Here is a 6,000-nt window from a genome sequence, read left to right on the forward strand (position 1 = left end):
TTTCCTTGCGCAGTTTTGATTGGGGTCCAATTACATAACATGTGTGAATTGGCCAAATCATACCTGTTGTCACCTCAGGTCCAACTACGCAGTACTAGAAGGAATAATATTCCTTCCTCATGCAAGGAATATTCACTAGGAATATCCTAGCAACTGATAGTACACTGTCCCTCATCTTATCTCAATTGGGTCTTCGTCTGAACTAACATGCATTAGTTATCCATGAGTGAATACTTAGTTATCTGAAAATACCAGTTGTTACCTGCATGCAAGCATTAACATATTGAATCTCATTAATTTAACAACTTGTTAAATTAATCTAACTAGACTTGACTAAGTTAAACTAAGTCAACTGATCCTCTCAATATAGAACTCATCCTTAATTCCTCAATCAGTGGAGCAAATCAAGGACACATTCCCCAATCAGTGGAGAAATTATTGCATGTTCTCACAAAGACTTCAAGTTTGATTTTCCTTAACTAATTAACTCAAACTGAATTAATTAATTAATATTCAAACTGCTGATAAGACAAAATTCAAATTTTACTTCCTATTTCTAGTCCAGGGACTGACTAAAATAGGAATCCACACTGCACCGCTAAAAAAAGAACTTCTATTTTTAGCACTTCCATTTTTCATTCCCTGTTGCCTAATCCAGCACTGATGCCCAAACTGTTATTTTTAGCAGTGCTATTTTTAACACTTCTATTTTTAGCAATTTCTTGTTGCCAATTTTCAACACTCCCTCTCAACAAGAAATGCTTCCTCTCGAACCTGATCCTGTACCTCTGGAATGTTTTGCATGCAACACATCTACCAAGTGTGGTTGCTCCAGCAACTCTCGGAACAAAAAAACTCCCAACTGACCTCTCTGTTGGGCTAGAAACATACTTTGATGCTGAAGCTCTACCTGCTACTGACAAGTGCTCCCTCTCTGACCTCTGTGCTACTGCAACATCTCCATGCATCTCGCACTGTTGCACCCTTCTCTGTGCTACCTTGCATTGTGAAACACACTTGTGCCTCTCGCATTGTTGCAGCCTGCATGCTCTGCGCTGTCCTGGGATTCCCTGCACTGTAGCTCTCTCTGTCACTCCATCTGCATCTGTCTCTACCCAATTAGTCAGTTCCTGCTACTCCTCATCGAGGCTCCTGTAGCAAGGTCTCATCCAAGAGGTTGGGTACCTCAAGGATCCTGCCCCTCACCTTAGGACGATCACTCTACATCACCCCACCTCCTACCTGGAGGTATGGCTGCATGTGATCCCTCAGCCCACCTGGCTCGAAGTTTCCCCCTACTGGAGGTCTCTTCATGAGTAGAAGTCTCTACTCAATCTCCTCTCAGCTTCTCTAGTTGTGGCTACTCCACAACCTCCTAAAGTTGTTGCACCAATCGTGGCTCCTCCACAATCGTTTGAGACTTCTTCTGGCGCTGCATGTTGAGAGGTAATATACTCTCCCTCTCAACCACCAAGTCTCCATCAGTTGCCTTGCTACTCAAGGTTTTGCATGCATCTTGAACCTCAAGAGCATACAGGTTCTTGACCCATGAACACATCTGCTTCACCTGTCTAGTGATGATGTGTCTAAGGAAAACATTTCCCTTACTGAAGACTACATCATAGCCTCTGTCTTCTAGCATTGCGATCGACACCAAGTTTCTCTTCAATCCTGGTACATACTTGACATCGGTCAAGGTAAGGGGAGCTCCATGCTCCCTCTGAAAAATAACCGTGCCTACACTTGAGACACTATACTTTTCATCATTACCCATCGCTATGAGTATCTAGAAATCTTTCTCCTCCAAAGTAATAAACAAACTCTTGTCGCCGGTCATGTGGAAAGAAGCTCCACTGTCAAGAAAACAACCACTTCCCACCATGGATGAAACCATGCATGCAAAGAGTGTGAAATCCAACTCGAACTGTGAAGCAAGTGCCTCACCTTGAGATCCTTCCCCAGATCCCTTCTTGGATTTCCTCAATGGACAATTTGTAACAAAATGGCCCACCTCATGACAATGAAAGCATCGTACTTTCGATTTGTCAACCTTCTTCCCACCATGGGAAGAACTGGATTCGAGAAGAGAAACCTTCTCCTTCCCCTTCTTCACCTTACTTGCTAAGGCACAGTTCTCTTCATCCTCCATGGATGAAGAACCATCTCTGGTGCTCCTTCTTATCTCCTCCTGCATCAAATCCAACCAAAGTCATCCCAATCTGGCAGTTTCTCTCTTCCATTAACCAAGTCCTGGTAGCTATGCTAGCTCTTAGGAAGACCGAGGAGTGCAAGACTCACCATGTCATCATCAGAGGTCACGATCCCTACACTTCCAGGCTCATCCCTGCATGAGGTGAGCTTGTTTAGATACATAGAGATCGTGTCCCCACTTTCACACTTGATCTTTCGAAGTTTTTCCTTCAGCGCCAACTTCCTCTGATCATTACTATTATGATAAAGATATTTCAATGTTTTCCACATCGAAAACGGAGTCTCCTTCCCATGGAGGCTCGAGACAATGTGATCTCGAACTCCCTCCAGAAGGATTCTCTTTGCCCTAGCCACACACTTCTTCCATTTCGCCAGTTGAGTAGCATCAGTTGGCTTCGGGACTTCTTGATCAATGAAGTCCTTAAGGACATTATCTTCTAATATTGCCTCCATGCGATCCTTCCAGGCTATATAATTCGAATTTCCATTAAGGGCATATTCGAGTCTCAAACCATAGAATGCCATCAGTGAAATAGATGTGATAAGAACTCAATTCAATATTCAGAAACCACAAACTTCAACTTCTCCCTTCTTGTATAATGTTCTTCCTTGATCACTTGTGCTTGGATACCATGTAGAATTTTCTCTACAAATCAGCTAGCTTACTGATATCATGTAGAAATTTCACCTGCAGATCAAACTGATATATGCAATGTACTAAAGCATAATACTATATCTACATCTACCATAAAATTTGTGAAAGCTAATCAACCATGAGCAACATCAAGCATGAACACATATAATTGATAAGAAGAATTCAATCACACATAGCACAGAAGAATTTATCCGGGAAAAGCACCAGCCTAAAATCCCATCTCTGTATTATCAATCAAGTGGAAATCCTTAACAACATACAAAAAGAATCAGCTCAAAAATTATCCTGCTCACTCTGTACTTTGATTATGTAGCTCATGGACTATCTAGGCCTGTATATATGGGCTCCACAAGTCCTCCAAGCCCCTATTTCCTTGCGTAGTTTTGATTGGGGTCCAATTATATAACATGTGTGAATTGGCCAAATCATACCTGCTATCACCTTAGGTCCAACTACGCAGTACTAGAAGGAATAATATTCCTTCCTCATGCAAGAATATTCACTAGGAATATCCTAGCAACTGATAGTACACTGTCCCTCATCTAATCTCAACTGGGTCTCTGTCTAAACTGACATGCATCAGTTATCCATTAGTGAATACTCAGTTATCTGAAAATACCAGTTGTTACATGCATGCAAGCATTAACAAACTGAATCTCATTAATTTAACAACTTGTTAAATTAATCTAACTGGACTTGACTAAGTTAAACTAAGTCAACTGATCCTCTCAATATAGAACTCATCCTTAATTCCTCAATCAGTGCAGAAAATCAAGGACACATTCCCCAGTCAGTGGAGAAATTATTGCATATTCTCACAAAGACTTCAAGTTTGATTTTCCTTAACTAATTAACTCAAACTAAATTAATTAATTAATATTCAAACTGCTGGTAAGACCAAATTCAAATTTTACTTCCTATTTCTAGTCCAGGGAATGACTAAAATAGGAATCCACACTGCACTGCTAAAAATAGAACTTCTATTTTTAGCACTTCCATTTTTCATTCCCTATTGCCCAATCCAGCACTGATGCCCAAACTACTATTTTTAGCACTTCTATTTTTAGCAATTTCTTATTGCCAATTTTCAACATCCACTTGCCAAACTATGCATCCGAACTTCTATCGGTAGATTTTCCGTGATGGCTAGCTCCGGGACACGTTAGCAAGCGTCGTCTACCGTATTCACAAACTGTTGATTCTGCGACACCAAATCATCGCGCTGCAAGCTGAGCTGTTCTATGTTAATTTTCTGCTCACTAAGAACCTGGATCGCACGGCTCTCCCTAGCCCACAGCTCTACCGTTATCCTGTCCTGTAACTGATATAGTGTTTCTCGAGAAAGGGCATCTAGGTTAAGGCCAATGTCTTTCATCAAGTTAAGCGACATCCGATCCATCGCATTTAGTGACACTATATCTCCCTCTAGCAACACTATTGTGTTTGCCATCCTTGCGCGCAACATATGTTCTGCTGCTGAAGTGCCTGCGGAAATGTGGGTAGACAAGGTACCTTCTTGAGGGGGCCACACTTGTAACTCCTACAGCTACGCGCTGAGGGCCCCCAACACAATCTGGTGCTCTGTCATAAACTTTTGAAGCACTTCACTGGTGACATCGTGAACCGTCACGCCGATGTCATGGAGATCACCTTTGGTTAAGGTGATCGGGTCAATGGCCAACTTCGAGGCCTTGACCTTCTTCCTTGGGCCCAATCTCTCTGCGATGCACGACTGTTTGAGCTATGTGGATGCGGTCCCTAGGTCTGCGATCCCTTCTGCTATTTTTGTGTCCTCTTCCTCCTGCCCCGAGGATGTTTCTTGGCCCTCCTCTGCCTGTACCATTGCTTCCTCTGCTATTTGCGTTACTTCTATGGCCTTCTTCTGCTTCGCAGCTTCCTGTGCCGCTTCACGTACTGCCCTTACCTCAGCTGCCACTTTTTTGTTCCGCCTTCTCGCGGCCAGTTGGGTGACACACAGTTTGGCATCATCCTTCTTTTTCTGTGTTGTCACTTTCTCCAGTTCCGCCAAATCTGGGGCGCGCCACTCAGGAGGCCATGTCTCTAATACAGTGAAGATTGCGTCGTCAGTGGCTACAAATGGTAGCTTTGTCCACTACTTCATTGGGTCCTTTCACGCCCTGATATAAATGTTGTGCATATCCACCTTGAAGTCTGCAAAACTCTGCAGACTATTGTGCACCATAGGTGACAAGCATGACCTCCTATTGATCCACATTCAAATGCTCACCTCCATGAGCACCCAGAAAATTTTTGTATCGCAAATCCGTTTCACGTCCTTGGTAGCCCAGAGCGAAGCATACTTCGCAGCCTCTGGTAAGTCTCGGTCAATATTGGGGAACTAACTGTCCTCCGGTAGTTCTCCTGCTACCAACAATATGGATAAGAGCAACCACGCGTAGTGGAAGGTCTTACCCTGCGCCTGGGCTTCGCGACAGTTTAAAAAAAATTCCTCGCAAAGGACTTCAGCCTAGTTGAACTGGACCCCCTCCACGCATTGCTCGGCCAACGCGACCACCGGCACTGGTACCTCATTGGCGCGACATTTTATCATCACTTTACTAGCCAGGAGTTGAGTTGCTACATGCACCCCCTTGTCCTTGATGCTAGAGATGGCGTAGCCCCTCTTCTTTTTCTCCAGCTTATATTTCGCTTTCATGGCTTCTACAAGAGCCAAATCGCTACTTTTTCCGGTTATAGTTGCGGGGTCTTTTCCCTTACAAGGAAGTAGAGAAATACAGTGTATGAGGTCTGCTGTGATGGGAATAGGCTCCTCCAGCCATAGATACCCGTCATGCACCAGGTAGAGCAGCTACCTGATGACGAAAATGGTGATGGGCACGCGGTGGAAATGTGGAATCCATAACAAGTGGATCAACTTGACCTTTTCCACACCGCGCAGCCATTTTCGTGGCTTTAGCGTTATTACCGCCCCCTCGGTGTTCTGCTTCATCAGATTTTCCTTCTCTAGGTGTGGGAACTTTTCGTTGTCAGCGAGGTCCCAATCTTCAAATTTCATGGTGGGCACGCGACCCAGGTGTGTGCCCTCAAATACAATGCCATTGGGGAGGAGTGGGGTCTGGAGTGAACTCTTCATTGCATCCAGATCCTTTGGT

Source organism: Pinus tabuliformis, chromosome X (genome assembly GCF_031772625.1).
Source record: "Pinus tabuliformis cultivar Carrire ecotype Pingquan chromosome X, CPIR1, whole genome shotgun sequence".
Classification (NCBI taxonomy): Eukaryota; Viridiplantae; Streptophyta; class Pinopsida; order Pinales; family Pinaceae; genus Pinus; species Pinus tabuliformis.